At 42.5% G+C, this 22,327-nt stretch overlaps 1 protein-coding gene across 3 annotated transcripts in view; it reads left to right on the top strand.

Moving 5' to 3' along the window:
• Positions 1-460: 460 nt before the first annotated feature.
• Positions 461-22,327, top strand: part of TAB2 (TGF-beta activated kinase 1 (MAP3K7) binding protein 2) — a 76,577-nt gene continuing 54,710 nt past the window's right edge. For all 3 annotated transcript variants that reach the window (XM_056125980.1, XM_056125977.1, XM_056125978.1), the window contains exon 1: positions 461-853. The gene's annotated coding sequence lies outside the window, so the exon portion shown is untranslated. The remainder of the gene's footprint in view (positions 854-22,327) is intronic.

Genomic DNA, 22,327 nt, shown 5'->3' with positions numbered 1-22,327 from the left:
AGCCCCGGCCCGAGCGGCGTGTGGAGGCGGCGCGTGCCCGGGGCCGTGGTGGGGGCGGGGGAGGGAGAGCGGGAGGGAGGGGGAGGGGAGCAGAGCATCCCCCGCGCCGCCGCCGCCGCCGCCGCCCGCTTCCCCCCAGCTCCCGACCCGCCGCCGAGGCCTCGTCACAGCCGCCGCCGCCGCCGCCTCCAGCCAGCGGGCCGCAGATCTCGCGGTGTTTGCCTGGCGGCGGCGGGGGCGCCGCCATATTGGGGACAGTATTTTGATTCTGCGCCGTGTGGGGCTGGCCGAGCCGCGGCGAGAGCTGGGAGCGAGAGCTCGGGAGGGGGGTGGGGGGAGGGCCTGGGCGAGCGCGCGCGCGAGGAGGAGGGGGGGGCGTGGGGGCCGGTGGGGAGGGAGGGAGGGAGGGAGGGAGGCCGAGCGAGCGAGCCGGAGCCGAGGCGCGGGCCGCGGCGACGCCACCCAGCCCGCGTTTTTGAGCCCGCTTGCAGCAGCCGCAGCCGCAGCAGCCGCCGCCGGCGGGGCGACCCAGCCCGACCCCCGTCCCCTCCCCCTCAGCCACGAGCGGCGGCGGCGGCGGCGGCCGGAGGGAGTTGGCGGCGGCGGCGGCGGCGGCCGATCGCTGGGGCTGAGCGGGGAGGGGAGGGAGGGCTGAGGTGTCCCCCCTGCCGGGCGGAATCGGAGGCGGCGGCGGCGCTGGCGGCGGCCGTGGTGGTGGCGGAGGCGGCGGCGGCGGCGGCGGAGACGGAGACGGCTGCCCTAGTGGGAGAGGCGGCGGCGGCGGCGGCCGAGGAGGAGGAGGAGGAGGAGGAAGAAGAGGAGGAGGACGAGGAGGGGGAAGCGGCGGCGAAGGGTAAGCGGACAGCGCCGCCCGGGGCCGCGCCGGGCGCCCCCCACCCCACCCCCACCCCCACCCCTGTGCTCCCCGGGTCCGGACGGGGCTCGGCTCCGGGCCCTCGCGGGGCGTCCGCGCCTTCCTCGCGGCTCTCTTCCTCCCTCCTTCCCTCCCTCCCTCCGCCTCCTCCTCCTCCCCGGGGCCCGGCGGAGGAGAGGGAGCCCCCCCCCCCACCAACCCCGAGTCCTCCAGCCCGGGTGGGGGCGGGGAGCCTCGGGCCGGGCCTGGGCTCCGGGGAGAGAGTGTGCGTGTGTGTGTGTGTGTGTGTGTGTGTTGGGAGGAGGAGGGGGAGCGGCCGGCGAGCCCCGGGGTGGGGGAGGGCCCTTGCCTGCAAGCCGGTGGGGCCCCCCCACCCCCACGCCGGTCCGCCCCTCGGGCGTCCGTGAGGTGGGGGTGGAGGACGGAAAACGCCTTTGGGGTGGGGTGGGGAATCTTGATCGGGGTGTGTGTGTGTGTGTGTGTGTGTGTGTGTGTGTGTGTGTGTGTAAAAGATGATTTCGGGGCGCGAGGGGGGCTTGCGGGGGGAGGGACGGCGGGCACCACCTCATTCCCTTGGCCTTGCGGGGTGCTGGGAAAAAAACTGCAGCTTCTCTGGAAATGGGGAGCAAGTGTGGCTGGGAATCTCTGCCCGTTGCGTCCCCCCTACCCCACCCCACCCCACTCCCACCCACCCCCACCTCCTCCCCAGAGCTCCTTCTGGATGCCGGTCCGCTTCGCCAGCCAGCGATCCCGCGGGGCGCCCCGCAGGCCGCGAGGGTCCCGGGTCGGGTGGTGGCGGCCAACAGGTGACAGGTGGATGTGTCTCGGGCCCCGGTGCTGATGCTGCGGCCGCGGGCCCGGCCGGGGCCGGAAGGTGCGCGCCGAGGTGTCCCGGGGGGAGGGAGGGGGGCCTGGGTTTGGTACATTTGATGGGTTTGGCCGCGGGGCATGCCTTATATAGTCTATTTCCCGAGGTTCGGGTTCCATCCTTTCCAGCCCGCGTTGGTTGTTGCGGTGGCGAAATTCTCCAAATGTTTCTGATAAGAGAGAGGGGCTTCCAGGAGAGCAGCAGCGAGCGGGCATCTGCAGGGTGTCTCATCTCAGTTGCTCCGGGGAAGTGTAGGTCTCTTCTACCCCGGGCGAGGCCGGTTTCAGGGCTTTTTTTTTCTTTATTAGGCACGGGCACGTATTTGGAGGCTTTTTGTTTGTTTGTTTGTTTGTTTTTGTTTTTGCCCACGTTCAGGTTCAGGTCCTGTCTGCGAGGCCACGGGGAGGCAGTTGACGTTTTGCATCCATCTTGTCGGATTTAGCTGTGCGTTTGGGAGGTGCCAGGCTGATGCCCGTTTTAAAGAAAAGAAAGTCGTCCGTGCCCGTGCGCACTCGACAGAATATGTTGCTCATTGTGCAATTTCAGAATTGGCCGGGGATTTTGGTGGACTTGGAGTAGGATTTTTTGCTTTCAGTTTTTAGACTACTACTACTGCTTACCACACTCGTCCTAGTAGCAGATTATTGACAGCTTTCAAGTTTGTTTCTCAGTTGTAGCAGTGAAATCGTGACTGATTTTGAACTCTGACAGTTGGAAACTTTAGATTTGGGAACCACTGCACTTAAGTTAGAATACACTGAACTGTCAGAAAAAAGGAGCTTAAGTTAGGGTCAGCCTAGTTCTTGAAGGATCCAATCAATGACTTTTTTTAAAAGGTGCGTGAAATGAATATTTTGAACGATGGTCTGATCAGTGTGTAAACTGGAAATAGAACAAACATTCCAGTGATTCAGAACTTGTTTGGGGTCTCTTCTCCCCTTCCCTTTCTAAATCTAATTAGTTTAGAAAAGGCCTAAGATTTCTATAAAGGATCTATAAAACTGAATTTTAATGTGTTAATTAAATGAGTAAATCATCCACTGACTGTACTCCATCATTTCATTTTTTTTTTCCTTGGATGACTGGAGTAATTTTTCCTGAGTTTTACAGTATTCTCAGAGGACACTAATGAAATGCAGCCTTTCAAACTCAAGTGAACTGTCACATAATAAAACCTGTACTTTAAAAAAATAAATAAAAACCTGTACTTTTGCAATTCATTAAATGAGTAAATAATTACAATCTCCTCTAATACCAATATCTTTAAAAAATAACATCGATTCTGTTTAATTTAAATATCACCAATGTTTGGTTCTTTAATAGAAAGGAGTCTTCTTCAGCTGAGAATACAGTTTCTGAGACTTGCCTGTAATGACATCGAATGAAATATGGAGGCATGTAAGCATCAGGATTAAATAGGCACGGCCCAAGATCCTGATTACCACGACTTCTTGCCTTTTTTGTAACACCTGCCTTCAGAATAACTTAATTAGTCTTGACAGAAATACAGACTAATTTATTCTACTTCTGAAACTTACCCTGTAAGGAGAACTCTTTTCAAAAATAAGACTGTTTGAGTGAACTAATGTACCCATGCCTTTATGACCATACTATGTTTTGAATAATGCAGACAACATTTACCACGAAACACCATGAATTTCATGCCCTCTCACTCCACCCCACTGTCCTAGGGAATGCCTGAATTTTCAAAACCAGCTTTTTTTGTTCCACAACAAAAATAATTGATCAACATTAAAAGCTTATTTTTCAATGATTACCAGCATGCTCTAAAATTTGCCTTGCTATGGATATTCTAAGAAGAGGTTCTTGATAATTTTTTATAATATGTGAAATTCATAAATTTTCAATTTAATTTCAGAAAGGCTTCAATATCATATCTCTACGTGGATATTTTTACCTGGACAGGCTGTAACAACTCTTCTTTGTTAGAGGTTTGTGAGTTTTGTTTGATTAACTTAAGCTTGGGATGCTCTAAAATGAAAAGATGAGGTGTAACAGGCAAATGCAAAGATTGGGGCAAAACAATAAGACAAGATAAGATCCTGATTTGAGGACCAGCTTTAAGCAGTTAGGTAGGTGCATGGAAATGTGGATGGTGGTAGTTAGAAAAGGATGGAGCTGAACTTGAGTGTAGTAAGGATTTGGAAAAGCACAGGAAAATGATGGAGCTGAGCTGTATTGTAAGGAATTGGGGACATTGAAATTTAAGTGTGTGTGTGTATTCATCTCATTCATATTTCCAAAGGAGTTGTATTTTGACATTTTTTTAAAAATCCTAATCTTGTAAAAGTAAGGACAGTTGCTTAATGTCAGCTCAGAAAAATGAGTACGCTCAGAGGTAACCAGAACTACTGTACTTTCTACATTCCCTTCAAATAACCACCAAATTTGAATGTGATCTTGATAGTTAGAGATAAGAATGACTGTCTTTTTCTTCATTTTTTAAATGTTCCATCTCCCAGAACTGCATGAGTAATACTAAGTAAAAGTAGCGCTTGCTGCTTCTAGCGTTTGTTACACATTTCACTGAGACTTGAATTTTTATTGACTCATTTTATAGAATGTGCTTAGTTTTAAGTTTCTTGATCCTCAGAAAAGGATACCGTTAAAAACACAGTAAGAAATGTTAACTGACAGTAAATGTTCAAAAAGGAAATTCAGAATTACCTCGAAGTAGAATTGCTAAAAAAAAGGCTTCTATGAAAATTAAAATGCAGATGCTTAAAAGTGTATGGATGCAAAATTTTATATATGTGTATCCTATTTCCTGAGGATGCTTGATAAATGGGGCTTTACTCAATGAGTTTTTTAAATCGGCCTCAATACTTTAATGTAAAAACTTAATAAAAATTTCTGTTACATGCCTAATCTATTTCAGTTCAACATTTGGTATATCAAAGGGGTGATGACTTTCTTTTGACCTTTAACATATATATGTGTTTGTGTGTGTTCGCCTTTTTAATGTCCTTGTATAGTAAAGAGGAAAGAAATTAGTATTTGTTGAATGCCTACTGGGCATCAAGCTTTATTTTGGTCCACAAATATTTATTGAACACTTACTATGTGACACGTACTTTCCTGATGCGTGTGGTACAGCAGTGAATAATGTTAAGTTATTCTTTTCATACACTTTGTGCTTTACTGGTAGAATCCATAATGAATGAATAAAATGCAGTGTGTCTAAGAGAAAAAGGTCCCACGGAGCAAAATAAGACAGAAAAGTAGAGAGGAATCATCATTGCTTATTTGGCTCTTTTGAAAAATAAGTAATGAAGCATATCCTTACTTTCAAAACCAAAAGTTATCCCATACACAATAGTTTTCTTTGAATAAGAATGTAATTCATAACTTAGGAATACCATAATGTTTTATTACTTGAGGATCATAGAGTTTCAGTTAATAGTGATTTCTCTAGGTAATGTTTCTAAAAATTCCTTTGTGGCTTGGTAGAAAATTTGGAATCTTGCTATCCTGGTGTGAATCCTGACTTTATTATATGTGAACTTTGTGAAAGTATAGATCTGCTGGTAATGATTCCTTAGCATCTCTTGTTTTCAGAATGAGAATAATATTTGTAAGGTCATTGTGATGACAAAATAGACCTTGTTTGTAAATTTTCTGGAAAACAGAAGGGGGTCAATAAATTGCCTTTTTTGTTGTTGTTTTTAGTGCTGTCTGGAGTTTTAGAAGACAAACAGATGAGTTGGTGATCCTTCCAAGAACTCTCATAGTGTTAATGTGGACATACATATGAACAGTCTTGTATGATAGCATAAGGTTAATTAAAGCCTAATTGTAAGGGCAAGAGAGATTGTACAGGGGTTATGGCACTTGCCTTGCCTGTGGCTGACCTGGTTCAATCCCAGCACCTCATATGGTCTCCTGAGCTCCGCCAGAAATGACCCAGGAGCACAAAGGCAGGAATAGTCCCTGAGTGCTCTGTGTCTCTGTGTCGTTAACGCCCACTACCACCCTGCACTCCATACTAGGGGGAAAAAAATACTGCAACTGTAATTTATAGTCACAAGTACTTTGTTGGGGGGGGGGGTTATACTTGTTATCTCTTCATTGTGGTATGTGGGTAAGCATTCCCCCTTTTTCTGGATGAGGAAATTTGTGACATACTTTATCATGTAGTTTGGAGAGCTGATCTCAGTTTTTGTTCATTTGCTTTTGTGTGGGGACCATACCCAGCTGCTCTCAGGCTTACTCCTGGCTCTGTTTAGGGAGCACTCCTGGTGTTGCTCAGGGGACCGTATGGGGTGCCAGGGAATAAGCTTGGGTTGGCTGTGAGCAAGGCAAGCTCCTTACCCACTGTAATCTCTGGCCCCTGGTCTCCACATTTTAATAAGTAGATACAAAGACTGTAGAAGTTTCCAGTTTATTGAAGTACTTGTAAAACATTTAGTACAGTGCTTGCCATATTGTAACTATTCAATAAATGTTTTGTACTTTTGTCTTCATTTGCTACTTCTGTATTGTGTGAAGGGTAATTCAAATAATATACAAAATAGTAATAAAAGCTTTACAGAGATCAAATTATGAGTGAATTTTCTGATCAAAGTAGAAATCCAGAACTTGTTTTTAATTCTTTAGATTGGGAGATCACTAACCTGCACTGCTCAAGGGCAGACTGTCTTCTTTTCATTTCCGTGTTGGCTTCTTAGGGAGAAGTGTCTTCATCAGTGTCTGGCATGTAGTTAGGAACTTAACTACTGTCGAATGTTGAATGGATCTGAGGGATAGTTTTTTCTTTGTATCACAATTCTTCTTAGTGTAAGGCATCTTCTGAGTCTGATAAATAACTGCAGTGAACATAAGTCTTTGAATTTAAGATGTCATACAAAGTTTTCTGAATGCCATTTTTAAAATTAGCCAAAAATTGGAAAAATATTCTGGAAATTAAAAGGAAGTAAATTATTTGCAGCTAAATTAGTATTCATTAATCTAAGGTTTTTTTCTTTAAAGTTATTGGCATTACAGTGAAAAATGAGCACTTTTTAAAAGTAGGATAGAAAAAAGTAATTTGGATATCATGATCTGTTTATAACTGTTAAAAGTTATTTCTTGTAACACCTTTTCAATGAAACTGGATTTATACTGGCTTTATGAATAAAATGGTAGCACTGTAGCACTGTTCTCCCATTCATAAATTTGCTCAAGCTTGCACCAGTAACATCTCCATTGTGAAACTTGTTACTGTGTTTGGCATATCGAATGGGTAGCTTGCCAGGCTTTGCCGTGCGGAGAGGATACTCTCAGTAGCTTGCCAGGCTCTCCGAGAAGGATGGAGGAATCGAACCCGGATCGGCCGCGTGCAAGGCAAAACTCCCTACCCACTGTGCTATCACTCCAATCCCCAGATTGGCTTCTGAACAATCACAGAACCTAGTGGTACCATCACTTTCCAACATCCTAATGATCTGGGCAATATTGGTCATTTCACAGGAAAGAAAAAATATTTTGCACACTCAGCATTTTTCCTGTTGTTTGACAAGCTAATGACCTGCCTAACATAATTTTCACTTGCAGAAAACTCAAGACTTACCTCAAGTTCTGAACAGTCATGTACATAAACTATTCCTTGGCTTTTAGACAGATTGCACTCAGATGTGTAAGAACAAATTGCTTTGTGTTCAAATTTGGTATGATAGAACATATTTTGAAAGGATTTAGAAATACCTCCAATTAAATATTTAATACTCTGTGGGTTTTGCTTGCTTGCTTGTAGTTAAAAGTACCAGCGTGACTGGAAAGGCATACCAACACAGGGTGTGAGTGGAATTGCTTTAAGGCTGGCTTATCCGCAACCAGGTGGACTAGAAGAGAGCATTATCAGAACTCTTATGCATTTCATGGACTTTCATTGTAGCACCTTGTTAAATAAAATGGCATTCTTATCTCAAAACAAAATTCAAATACAAGTGACAGAAGCCAAGTGATAAAGTAAAGGCTGGAAAGGCCTTACAAAAGAGGACAGAGGTGAAAAGCAAAACTAAAGCAATTTAGAGTTCTTCAGAGCTTTTGGTAGAAATGTGAGTGTGCTAGTTATTGTTAATAGAATTTTATTCAAAAAAATTAAAGCATGTGAAGAAAGTATGTCATCCCTGCAGCTAGTCCTCACCTCACCTTGCCAAAACAGTAATTCCAAGCAATGCCGCATTCCTTAGTATATTGTGGAGATTAGTGCTGCCATCATAGACTTACTTGGAAATTGGGGGATGGAGTGAGGCAGGTTTGGCTGGCCCAGAGCAGAAGACAGTTTCTGGGAGAATGACTCAAAGACATTGCTTTCCCCATGCGCCAAAATGGAAAAGTAATTATTAGTGAATTCTACTCATTGCCTGCTTTATTGACTATATTTAATCTGAATTATTAGATAATGCTCTTTTACATTTAAAGTAAGGAAATTTTCTTTTGACCTTTATTATCTTAAGTCCTGGCAGTGCGTGGGGGCCTGCTCCTGGCTCTCTGTTCAGGGTTTATCCCAGTGGTGGTTGGGGGACCATGCATCTGGGACTCAAACCCCGGCCTCCTGCTTGTCAAGCACGCAATCAGCCCTATGACCTTTAATATCTTAATGTTAGTCTTTTTAGCACTAGCAAAATCAAACACATCACAATTTGTTTCCTGTCAGTTTGCCAGCCAGCTAAGCCAAAGATTTCTGTTTCTTTCATCAGTATAGAGCTATTGGCAATTCCATGGAACGGTTCTCTCGTTTCTTATCAATGAGAGAAAATGCTTGCCAGCACAAATGAAATCTAAAATCAACAACTTAATTCCCAGAGATTCTGAGATCAAACAAATTTTAATCGAAACCCAGCAAAAACAGTAATTACGATGTGGACGCGGGAACTCGTGGTAGAAGGGCATTTACCTCCTTTATTTCAGTTAGCAACTGGAGAGGATAGCACTTTTGATTTTGAGTTGAAATCTCATTTCTCTTACTTTCATGAGAAAGAGACAGACAGACAGACACTCCAGACACTCCCCTTGGGATGTAAAATCAGAAGACAAGTGCCCTACCTCCTGCACTCTCTCTAGCCGCCCCCCCACCCCCACTTTGTTTTTGGGTTTTGGTCCATACTTGGCAGTGCTCGGGGGGTCACTCCAGGCTCTGCACTCAGAGATCACTCCTGGCAGGACATGGGGAACCATATGGGATGCTGGACCCAGGTCGGCCATGTGCAAAGCAAGCGCCCTGCTTGCTCCAGCCCCTTCAGCCCCCCTTTTAACGTGTACATAGGTGTAAGAATATCCACCTTGTATAGTGGTTTTAGCTTGGTTTTCTGTTTTGTATTTTTTTGATGTAGCACAGCACAGTAACTACCTGGAATCAGGTAATTATCAGTAATCGTGAAGATGTAAGACATGTCCTATGAAGCGCTTCTGCTTACTGTTTTGCAACACCCAGATGTGCTCAGTCTACTCCCAACAGTGCATTGAAGATTGCAGCGCTGGGAATCGAATGGGAATCAAACCTGGGTTTCCTGCCTGCAAAGCATATACTTAAGTCTGTTGTCTCTCTGCCTCTTATCCTGGGCTTTAAAAAGACGGGGGTTTCCAGCTGTAGAAAGCAAATCATTTCACAATGCTTTTTCAGCAGGTCTGATTTGGGGGGGTAAACTCTAAATAATAATGGTGCATCTTTTATCGAAACGATGAATCTAGTCAAAGTAGATAGTTAACTAGAATTCATCTGCCTCACAGGCATTGGGAGTGGTGGGGGTTGGGGGTTTATTGGGGTTCTTCGTGGTGAAAAATAAGTATTGGTAAAGGGAAATGTGTTTGATATTTGCATGACTGAGACCTAAACCTGAAAGCTTTGTAACTTTTCCCAGTGATTCAATAAATAAATAAATTATAAAAAAAAAAAAAAGACGGGGTTTCTTCCCTTTAACTTTCTTGGGGTAAGGAGATTTCCCCTGTGCTCAGCCGGGATGGCCGTGTCACTCCTCTTTGGGCAGGTCACTATCTTCAGAACAGAGCCTGAGAGAGTTATGTGCTTAGACCAGACCACTGCAACTGTTGGTGCTTGGGGTCATGGTGAGGGGCATATGTTGTCAGGGAGAGAACTCAGTGCCTTGCAGGCACAAGGCATGTATTCTAGCACTCCATCCCCCACCCCCCCAACTTCTAGATTAGCTTAGTTTTTAGGGTTTTTAGTGAAGTTTTTAATGTTTTGAAGATTAAGCTTTCCAATACAACGAGGCAAATGTTTGTTTTAGTTACATTAGAAATGGGCTGGAGCGATAGCACAGCGGGTAGGGCATTTGCCTTGCACACAGCCGAGCTGGGTTCAATTCCTCCGTCTCAGAGAGCCCGGCAAGCTACTCAGAGTATCCCCTCACGGCAGAGCCTGGCAAGCTCCCGTGGCTATTCAATATGCCAAAAACAGCAACAATCTCACTTGTGTTCCCAGATTGAGCAGTGCTACATTAGAAATGTAACTTAATGTAATAGTTACTTAATTAGTTGTTAAATAATAAATGTGCTTAGTTACTGGCCCGCTGGCTGGAGCAAATCGATGAACAACAGGAGGACAGTGCTACAGTGCTACCTGGGGTCAGGAAAATAGTTTCTAGTTTGTATATGAAATTTTTTTTTAAATTTTTATTAGTGAAACACCATGAGGTACAGTTGTAGCTTTGCAAATTTTTGTGCTTGGGTTTCGATTATACACTGATCAAGTACCCATCCCTCCACCAGTGCCCATTCTCCACCGCCACTGATCCCAGTATCCCTCCCACCTCCCCGTCCCCCAATCCCACCCTGCCTCTGTAGCAGGGCATTCCCTTTTGTTCTCTCTCTCCTTTTGGGTGTTTTGTTCTGCAGAAGAGGCATTGAGTGGCAATCATGTTCAGTCCATAGTCTACTTTCAACATGTATCTGCCCTCCTGGGATTTATATGAAATCTAATCCTAGAGAAAATACTGTAGTCCATGGTGCAGTTAGGGGTCTTTGGTTTGATTTGGGTTTTGTTGTTGTTTTGGTTTTTTGCTTTGGGGCCACACCCGGTGGTCTCAGGAGTTACTCTTGGTTCTGTGCTCAAGACCATATGGAATGTCAGGGATTGAACCCGCACCAGCTGTGTGCTTGTCAAGCACCCTCCCCGCTGTACTATCCCTTCAGCCCCACGTGTGCAGTTTTTATACAGTTTGTAAAATAAAATTCAAAGCACAAGTAGTGTTGGAGATCCAGTCATTAATGAATAGACTTCTCACTACCTGAAACAAAATAATAATTTATTTGGTTTGGGGGCCACACCAAGCTATGGTCGGGAGCTTACTCCTGGCTCTGTGCTCAGGGATCATTCCCAGCAGGGCTCAGAGGACCATTTTGAGGCTGGTGGTTGAACCAGGTCCAACCCATCCAAGGTGAACACCTTACCTACAATAGTACCTCTCAGGCCCTTTGGTCTTGTTTTTATAAGTTGTTTTGCTGTTAGCAAATCAACATATAATGTAAAGGATTATTTATATGAATATGTGCAAAAAATTGATTTTTGTTCTCATCAAATATCTTTTGAAAATCTAACATTTTTAGACGTTTTCATATGGATCAAGTAATGCAACTTAGGTCAGAAGTTTTTTTTTTTTAATTTCGTGAATAACAAAATATAGGCAATAAGTGAATCAACAAATAGTTTAGTTAAATTTAAAAATTAATACTCCGGTTTATAGTATAATGCAGGATTAAGATAGCTTTCATATTTGACATTTTCTGGTCTGTTCTGGATTTTCCTTTTATTTTGTTGTTGTTGTTATTGTTGTTGTTTTGTTTTGTTTTGCTTTTGGGGCCACACCCAGTGATGCTCAGGGCTTACTCCTGGCTCTGCACTCCGGGTTCATTCCTGGCTAGCTCTGGGTACCATATGGGATTAAACCTAGTCAGTCACTTGCAGAGAAAGCTCCGTACATGCTATACTATCGTTCTGTCCCTGATTTCTGAGTTTTCTAGGCTGGTTGGTTGGTGGACCACACCGGTCAGTGCTTCTGGGCTACTAGCAACTGAGTGCTGCAGAGTTGCTCCCAGCATGCTCAGAAACCATGTACCCAGGATTGAATACTGCATGCCAAGCATGCACTCAGCCAAGCAAGCTTTTTCTCCAGCTCAGAGATGATGGGTTTTTAATGGTTCTAATCCTCCCTAGAAGATAGTTAAAGAGAAGATAGCATGATCGAGAAAACTTGCATTTTAGAAGGAATGCAGGCCTGACTCCATAATTAATGCATCATTAATATCTGTAACATGTTGAATATTTTATTTAGTTATGTCAGAATTTCCTATATTAGACTTGATTTTATTGCACCTTTGGAAATTAATTTTTTCTTTAACCCACCTCCTTCCCCCTCTGCACCCCTCAAATTATTTTCTCAAATGCTTTGTTTAATGAAAACAAATGAGATTTGTTGCTGTGAATAAGTACATAGTTCTTGATAAGTGATGCTCATGACGTTGACAATTTTTTTAAGGTACTTGACTAAATGTCAGAGGGATGAAGTTGTGAACAAAATAATATTGGAAGTGGTGTCAAAACAAGCAGATTGGCAGTATGATGAAAGAACTGCTTAGTTTAAGTAGTAAGAACCCTTGGAGGAAGAGCAAAGGTGAGAGGAGAGTTTTATTGGACTGCCCTAAAGAACTTAGGGTAGTTTTAATGAGGCTACCCTAAGAAACGTCTGAAACAGTACTCTACAAAAACTAGAAAAGCATTGCAAAACAGCAGTTTATATCAGCCCACATTAAAATGGTTATTTTATTCACAATAGCACTGCACAGTAGCACTGTCTTCCCATTGTTCCTATTGTTCATCGATTTGCTCAAGCGGGCCCACTAACATCTCTATTGTGAGACTTGTTGTTATTGTGTTTGGCATATCGAATACGTCTCGGGGAGCTTGTCAGGGTTTGCTGTGCAGGCGAGATAGTCTCAGCTTGCCGGGCTCTCTGAGAGGGGCGGAGGAATCGAACCTAGCTCGGCTGAGTTGGCCGCACGCAACGCAAATGCCCTACCCGCTGTGCTATCGCTCCAGCCCCAATAGTTTCTAAAAAATCCAAACTAGTAACTTAATCAACTTGCTTCATATATCCTCCATCTGATAGTTGCTTTTTAATTTTGTGAGCTCTTAATTCTCTTAATTTAAGAGAATTTGTCTGGATAATCTTTTTTGTTTGTATGGTGGTTGTTTGGGGGTTTTTTGTTGTTTGGTTTTAGGCCACACCTGGTGGTGCTCAGGGCGTATTTCTGGCTCTATGCTCACAGATCACTCCTGATGTGTTCAGGGGACCATATGGAGTGTTGGGAATTGAACCCAGGTCAGACTCCTGCAAGGCAGACGCACTACCTGATAATACTATGGCTCTGGCCTCTGTCTGGATAATCTTGTACTGTGATAATCTATTCTTTGAACATGTAAAACTGGTGCAAGTTTTTTTTCCCTTTTTTGAAAATAATTTTTTAGCTAAGGTGATGGGTTGGCCTGACTGAGCCATCCTCATTCTCTTCAGGAGATTTTCCCCTCCTGAACAGTGACGTGAACTTACAGGATACTGTCTGGAGTCTTTGCTGCAGTTCTTCTAGTGGAACAAGAAGTGCTTTTGGTGAGGGAAGATTCATGGGAAAATTGAGCTGGCAATTTTCTCAACACAAGCCACAAATACTTAAGCCTTTATGAGATAGCCACGTGATCAGGAGACAGAAATTCCCTAGAGTTTGTGACATTTGCCTTCCATGACACACCTGTGCTGAATACTAGTTAACCCAAGACACTTGGCATGAGTCATTCTTCTGTTGTCTTTCCTCTGCATTTTTTCTAAGTTGATCTGATTCACTTTTTTGATAGATCTTAGTTTCGCGCTCCTGTTATATGCTAGGTACTTGGGTAGGTGAAGGGGTTGGAAAGATGAGATAGATAAAGATTAGTACTCGGGCAAGGTTAGGCATAATAAGTGCCAGGCTATAACAGACATACTGGCAGACTTAAAACACTTTTGGAATCTGCAGTAGAAAGTTTCTGATTCCGTGGGGAACAAGGGAATATGGAAGGGATGTTGTTACAGAAGAGGTGGCATGTCTGATAGACATGGAAGAGAAAAACTCACCACTCATCAGGGAAAGAGGGGCCATGATATGAACAACATGGGTAAGGGGTGGATTTAGTTCACAGTGCAGGAGGCTCCTGAGGTGGGTTAGTGGAAAGTGAGGTAGAAAATTACAAGGTAGAGCATGAAGATATTTATATGCTCTAATTTTTTACTTCATCCTAAATACAACGGATGCTGAACACTAACATTCTAGAAAATCTGTGGCTCTGTTTTAGAGGATGTGTAGAAAAGAATTAGATTTAGGAAGAAGGACTGACCTTAAAACTATTGAGAAGTATTCCGTTGTGCATATGTACCATAGTTTCTTTATTCAATCATTAAACCTCATTGCTAAAATAAAAATTTTAAAGACATTTGCAAGTTCATCCGGTAGTACCAGATAAGAAGGTGCGTGAGATAGTGAGTTTCTTCTATAGAGAGAGGAAGAGAACATCACTTCGTTCTTACAAAGCGAAATCTATATTTAACTAGCAATTAATTTAATAATTGCACTCTAGAATAGACAAGCTTATTCTAGAGATGTAAAGTATATAAACCTATACAAAACTTTTTAGAGCTCCAAACTGGAAATCCAAAGTATGATACATCCAGCCGGTGATACATCCATACAATGGCATATACGATATACACCCCTTGGCATTAAAAGGAAATGAACTACTGTTACAGCAACTTGCATGGATCTCAAGGGTGCAGGGCTAAGTGGAAAAGCTACAATATCAAAAAGATAACACCACACCTGATGCAAATTATATGAAGGGACAAAATTTATTAGGACCACTTTCAGCGGTAACAGTAATGGGGTAAAAGGGAAAAGGTATGACTGGAGAAGGGGTAACACAAAGAAATTTCTATGTGTCCTATCTCCTGACTGATGGCTCTAAGAATCTACATGTTAAAAAATTACAGCATACCTAGTATGAATACCAAAAATAAATCTAGAACAAAATCTAAATCTGCCCTACTGCAGCATTAAGACACTACACAAAAAGATCCACTGTCAGCGCTGGACCACCACAGCAAGCATGCAGGACTAGGTAGGAGCAGATAAAGAGGTGACATTTCTCTGAGTGTCAGGGAATTGCCTGCCACTGGGTCATTACATTATTGACTGCAGTCAAGCTTACTCTTCATAATACAAGGTCTGCACTTAAATACAAGGTCTGTGTTAAAGTTCAGGTGATTTTTACATAAGTTTATTCCTATTATGGGGAGGGAAAATGCACAAAATGTGTCCCTCACTGACCTGGGGTCAGTAATGTTGCTTTGCATTGGTGTTATGTGAGAGTAGAGTTGGAAGCTCAAGGGATTACTTAGAATAGGCCTTTGACCATTGCCTTCATGTACCTCAAAAGCTCATTTACTTTCTTCCTTTTTTTTTTTACTTTATTTAAACTCTGAGGTTTACAAAGTTGTTCAAATTGCTTTTGTTACAGGCATTCAGTGTTCCAACACCAATTCCACCACCACTTTCCCTCTACCGTTGTCCCCATTTTCCTGACCACTTCCCAAGCCTGCCCCCTTAGCACACACAAATAATTTTATGTTGTTTGTTACAACTAAATGACTGGTGAAATCATTTTTTTAAAAATTCAGTAAAAGAAAATTTGTCAAATCTCACAAGGGATCATTAAGTCCTCATTGGGGGTTTACTAAGCTGTTTGTTGCTAGAAGAGTGTCCTGTGATACTGTTCTTGCTCATTGAGCTCAGTTTGCTTCTGTGTTACTTTCCCTTCCAATCTGGTGTGCTCCTGGTGGGCTGTCACTGTCACTGTCCTCCCGTTGTTCATTGATTTGCTCAAGCGGGCCTTGTAGTCTCTCCATTGTGACAATTGTTACTGTGTTTGGCAGATCGATTATGTCACGGGTAGCGTGCCAGGCTTTGCCATGCGGGCGAGATACTCTCGGTAGCTTGACGGGCTCTCCGAGAGGGGCGGAGGAATCGAACCCGGGTCGGCCAAGTGGGCCGCGTGTAAGGCAAACGCCCTACCCTTGGTGCCATCGATCCAGCCCGTTGGGGTGTCAGTACTGTGGAATTTGGAGGTGTTGCAGGCTCTGGGGCTCCAGGATCTATGGAACCGAGCAGATAAGTTTCATGACGGCAGCTGTGGGGTATGGGTGCAGCCTTGGGCAGGGCAGGGACTTGGCCCATCCCCCAAACTTCTTTACTTTCAAAAACAAATGTTGACTAGCTTTAAACTTCAGTAGTGTATGTCCACTCATTCATCTATAAATATTCACAGGGTTTTAGTGCCAAGGTGCTGCATCAGGAATGCAAAACATATATTTAATGGGAGAAACAAAAAGTAAATAATTTGGGGCCAGAGAGAGAGAGAGTTCGGCAGGCAAGGCCTTTAATGTGACCAACCCAGGTTCAATCCCCAGTACCCCATATGGTCCCCTGAGTACAGCTGGGAGTAACTCCTGAGAGCAAAGCCAGGAGTAAGTCCTGAGCATCATTGAATATTCCCCCCCTCCCCCAAAATCCCAATATTTTAACAAATGGGATATAAATCATGCAGTAGGGAAATAAAAATAAAGTGCTTGAAGTCTATAGATTATCAGTAAGAAAATATCATGGATAATATGACACAATAAAAGTTAAACCCAGTTTTTGTTGCTGGCTTTTTAAGGGGGTTATTTTTGCTTTTTGGGTCACACCAGTGATTGTCAGGAGTTACTACTGGCTCTGCACTCAGAAATTACTCTTGGCAGTGCTCAGGGGACCATTTGGAATGCCAGGGATCAAACTCAGATCTCCTGGTGCAAAGCAAATGCCCTACCCAATACTGTTGCTCTGGCTGCAAGTTAAAACCAGTTTTGCAAAATAGCTCATAAGAAGAGACTTAAATTTCTGACTTAGACCCAGAAATAAATTGGTAAAGGGAAAAGATAAGACTCCTTTAGAATTAGTAGACAGACAAATCTAACTTATATCCAGGTATGTTTACTTCATATTAAGATATACTAGGATTTTTTTTAATGCCACCATCTCTTCTATTGTGTAAACTGAGTCTTGATACAGTGGTTATTTTCTCACATTTTGGGGAGATTTAAATGGGTGAATGTGTTGTTTGGCACAGGGGCTAGCTGGCACATAGAATTATTTAATAAGTGTTAGATAAGCAAAAAAGACTTTCTTTAAAATTATTACAACTCAGATTTTATGATAGTTATATCTCTTTTCATTTGTCTTTCATGAGACCATTCTTTCCTACACTTAATTACTTTTCTTTTATTTTCTGAGTTCTTGGTCTTCAACTCTCTCGCCTTGCCTTGCCTCTCATTATTATTTCATAGGCCAGTGTCACCACCCTCTTCCAAAAGTTCATACTCTATGAAGTCTGCATTTTTGGGGGGGGGAGGTATGTAATAGAAACAAGCTGTTTTGAGAACTAATTTGTGATTACTGTGAAGTATATCTCTAACAGGCTTAGGAGTGGATCAAGTTGAGGCTTGGGTAAAAAAAAAAAATTGTTATATTCCTGTGATTCTTCCTCCTCCCCCCCTTGCCCCCCCCCCCCCCCCCCCCCAGGAAACAGACCCTTCAGTAAAGACGTTGTTGGGTAGAAATAGAGAAGGGAGTGAGTGCAAGAAACATTTGTGGGAGTAGTCGGTGGAACTTTGCTGATTATATACGGCAAGGAAAAGTAGAATTGATGACCTTGAGATTTCTGGCTTCAAAATCATGCTCTATTACTAATAATTAACAGAGAGATACTCTTTTGGGTAAAGGCAGTGAGTTGAATTTTAGGGCAAGAGAACTTTAAGGTGCTAGCGTGGCAGTGTCAGGCTCTTGGTTTACTTGTTCCACTCACCCCAGTCCCCATTCTCTCTCACATTCACTCTCTGAATTCCTTTGTAATTTGAATTTTGAGTTTCTCTTTAGGAAAAGTAATTTCCTTTCAGTCATAATCAATAGTAGAGATTCAGGTGGGGTTTTTTTTTTTTTTGAGATTCAGATGTTTAAAAAGAAGTTTCTTGTTTCTTACCCATGTTTCCATTTTCCTCTTCTGAACCCATTTTTTCAGTGGAAAAAATAAATTGCTTAGAATAATATGTCACCATACCCTATCTCCAGGATAAAGTTTAGAGATACATGTAATTTTAGTACAAGCATTTGTATATTTTTACTGACCTCGGGTCACACACAATCCACTGGTGGTTCACACACTTTGTTGTGGCACCAAGGATCACACTCAGTATGTGAGGCAGTGCCAAAGATCAAACCCTGCAAGGCAGATGTTCTGTTACTGAATCTTAAGTGTTTGTATTTTTATGTAAAAAAAAAATAATAAGGCTACCAGGCTGAGCTCATTGAAGAGAAGCAAAGCTTTGTGAAATGCGTGATTAAAATAACTATCTCATGGTGGTTCAATTAAAAGTAAAATATTAATGAGTAGAGTAATTCATTCATCTGGTATCATTAGTTAATAATTACATAGATAATTGAAACTTATACCCCAGATCTATTTGTCGGATTTTACAGATTTTTCTATATGACATTTTATTTATATACATATTTTTAATTGACTTAAATGTATTTAACATTTTCTATGATTTTCTATATTCTGAAATAGGGCATATTCTCCACCCAGCTCTTTCACTTAACATGGGTAGAGCTTTTTGTTTCGTGGGTTCAAAATGAGAGTCCGGCACCCTAGGCTCTAGTTCAGATTCAGACAGTACATTCATTCCTGTGTGACATGTTTTGTTTTCACTGAATTGGTGATTTGAAATAGGGTCTGGTGTATATTGTTGGTGCTTCGGAAATGTTTTTTGGCACCAATCATTGTTTCATGTCTACTGTAGCACTCCTTTCGTGATATATGACTTGGAATGTAATGCAGTACTGCCTAGGATATACGCTTCTAGGTTCCAAGTGAACTTATTTGTAAAGAATTTTAGTTTTTAGTGAAATCTATCCTTCTCTTGATGTATTTTCTGATAAAGTTTCTAAACCGATTGTTCTAACAGTTGATCTATTGAAACTAGTTTCTTTATTGACTGTGTTCTGTTAGTATTTTATAAGCAAAATTGCCCATTTCCCAGGGTTCACCCATGAACCCAAAGGAGTTCTAGGAATACAGGGATACACGTGGTCTGAAGTAGTCAAAAAGGAGATGAAGGGGCCAGAGTAAAAGTACAGCGCTAAGGCATTTGCTTTGATTTGATTCCCAACATCCCATATGGTCTTATCTCTCCCTCCCCCACCCCCACCCTGCAGGAGTAAGCCCTGAGTACCACCAGGTGTGCCCCTTCCCCCGCTAAAGAAGAAAGAGAGATGGAACTTGTTTTGAAAAGGAACTTAAGATTTTGATAAGCATCAATGTGGAGAAATGGCAGGTACAGCAAGGACAGTGGCATAATTGGAAAAGAAAGTAGGTGAGCATTTTCAGACAAACCTGACTGGGTTTCTGAAATTACTAAGAGATTAGTGTGAAGACTAGTAGAAATAAAAAGTGTTTGGGTTTATACGGTTTTACTCTAGTTTTCAGTTGGAAAAAAATGAGCACATCCTTATATTTTCACTAATAACAACTTCTAAATGTCTCTAATGTTGTTAAGCAGTAAAGCCCAGTAGTATTAGAAGTTCTGGTTACTCTTACTAATAGAAAAAAAGCACAGATGATTTCATATAACTCTGTGATTATGGATATATCTGGATTTATACTACCTACTTACTTCAAAATTGTCATATTATTAGAGTCCCACTAGATTTATTTGTGTTGAGTGTTAACACAGTCTGACTGGATCATGAAATCAACTTCAGTAGGAAACATTGGCATAAATAATGACATGATTTTGAGTCCAGATTTACTTTAAATCTATGGACTCTGTTGGCATGGCAGTATTGAGTAAGTTTGGGGGTGGGGGTTTTATTGCCATGCTGTGATGCCCCCCATCCCAAATATTTAGATATAAACACAAACACTTAATGCTATCATATGCATAACATTTCTTACAAGTGGAAGGCTTATAGTTCTTTAGAAAAAAAAATGAAGGGGGGAGTGGAGAAATAGTACAGGGGTGAAGGCGCTTGCCTTGCATGCGCCAGCCCCAGTTGGATCCCATATGGTCCAGCACCACATATGGTCCCCAGGGGTGACCCCAGAGCACAGAGCCAGAAGTAAGCCCTGAACTCTGCTGTTGTGCCTCCGTAATAAAACAGAATTCTTAGTGAAACAGGAATGGCTTAGATATTCGGACCATAGATATCTTTTTTTTTTTTAATTTTATTGAATCACCGTGAGATAGTTACAAGCTTTTATGTTTGGGTTACAATCACACAGTGATCAAACACCCATCCCTCCATGGCAGACATGATTCCCCATAATCTCTCTCTACTTTTGGGCATTATGGTTTGCAATACAGACACCGAGAGGCCATCATGTTTGGTCCTTTATCAACTCTTTGCATACATCTCCCATCCCGATCAATTCCTCCAGCCATCATTTTAAATATATCTCAGACCAGAAGCCAGAACTTTATTTCTAGAAGTTGCAGGCTAAGAGAATTCTTATTTTAGTATTTAGTAAATGTTAATTTTTTTTAATTTCTTTGCTGTTGATGTCATGACTGGAGCTTGCACACTTGGTTAGTTGTAGCACTGAGGATCTTGCGGGCAGAGCCAGGATCAGACTTGAGGCCTCATGTGTGCAAGACAGGCACTCTACCACTGATCCACATCCCCAGGGCCCAAAATTCCTTTTTAAAAGCCATGAATCAAAAAAGGTCTGGCCTGTATTACTGTTACATTGTCTCAGAAATACTGTCCAATGTAATTAGACCATTTGGAAGTATAATTATTAAAAGTCAGGGGACAAATTTATTACTTGTAGATGCCTGTATGCCTGGACAAGCCAAAGAATCAAGTGAATTATTTCTATGAGTAATGAGATCTCAGTATGAGAGCTGGGCCCTGGGTTCAAACCCTGAGTTCCCCTGAGTGCTACATGTGTGGTACCCAAAGCAATTTAGAAAAAAAATAATGGTTTATTTAATGTTATTCTTGATGGTCTTTAAACTGAAATCTTATCCATGTTGATTAATGAATGCGATTCTCATTCCCCTCCCCCCCACCACCAACCTTTTCTGGGGAATATGCAATTTTTAATCTTTAAATTGCAGTCTGAGTTGAATAAGGCCTTCCCGTGTTGTGTTTAAAGCTATTTTGAGGAGCTGGTGAAATAGTTCAAAGGACTGGAGCGTGTGCCTGAGTGGCACTGTGTACCCCCATTCTCACCACCATGCGGTAGAACCCTGGGCCTCCCAGTACCACCATGGTATCTCTGATGGTCTCTAGCATTGCTGTGTCAGAGCATTTAACCCTTGAACCCAGTAAATTGAGCGTCTCCATTTGTGACCCGTGGGGCTCCTGAACATTGTTTGGAAGGCCCCCCCCAAAAATAAGACAAAAAGCTAAGTGTAAACCCCTCCCCTTTTTTATGACTTTTCCCACTCCCCCTAATTTCTTCAGGCTTGTGAACAGTTACTGTTACTTAGTGATCTGATCTTTGAGACCTATTTGATAATTATTTAGAGCCCCTATTCTAACAGATTAAAATTACTATTCTTTGCCTTAAATTCTCTGGTGCACGGATTCCTCTATTTTTTTTTTAAGTTCTGCAGTACAAACAACCTATCAACAAGATGTGTATTGAAAAAGTACTTGAAGGGAGAATTGCTCTCTAATTCTTGTTATATTTTGTTATATTTTGGGGGGGGGGGTCACACCCGGCGATCCTAGGGGTTACTTCTGGCTCTGCACTCAGGAATTACCCCTGGCGGTGCTCAGGGGACCATATGGGCTGCTGGGAATCGAACCAAGGTCGGCCGCGTGCAAGGCAAACGCCCTACCTGCTGTGCTATCACTCCAGCCCCCATCTAATTCTTGTTAGGCCATGTGTTTAGGGCAAATATGTTTCATTCTCTTTTTTTAATCAGAAAAATGTACAGACTTAACTACTGAGTGCAGTGCAGTTAAGTATTTTATATAGTTTCTGTTTTCAGGGCAATCCAGTTCCATTCAATAGAAGAGTTAGACCAAGGTCATAACTGAAGCCAAACTGGAATAGAGATGTCTCTCCAGGATTTCTGTCCTTATAATATGCTTTCACAAAAGATAAAAAATTCACATTTTTCATAACTACATTTATTCTGTTTAGCTTTGATGTGTTATTAGAAATTCAGACAGCTCTCGTCCTTGAATTCTGTCATCACTATGTTTTACATCCTATTACATTTTGACTGCTGTGAGAGTCATTTCTTAGAAAAGCTTGTAAGGGTGTCCAGGCCTTGGTAATCCAATTAGCACAGCAGTCTGTACCAAGCTTAATGTCCTGCCATTTTGCAACCTTTGTAGTTGCAAGTTTGTTTTGCTTTTAATATGAACCTAACAAAGTTTTAAGAATGATTTGAATCTATTTTGGTAATGGAAAAAAAGAATTTCCAGTGTGG

Source organism: Sorex fumeus, unplaced genomic scaffold (genome assembly GCF_029834395.1).
Source record: "Sorex fumeus unplaced genomic scaffold, SorFum_2.1 ptg000061l, whole genome shotgun sequence".
Classification (NCBI taxonomy): Eukaryota; Metazoa; Chordata; class Mammalia; order Eulipotyphla; family Soricidae; genus Sorex; species Sorex fumeus.
Note: the sequence above shows the minus strand (reverse complement) of the source record. Positions and strands in the feature narration are given on the sequence as shown.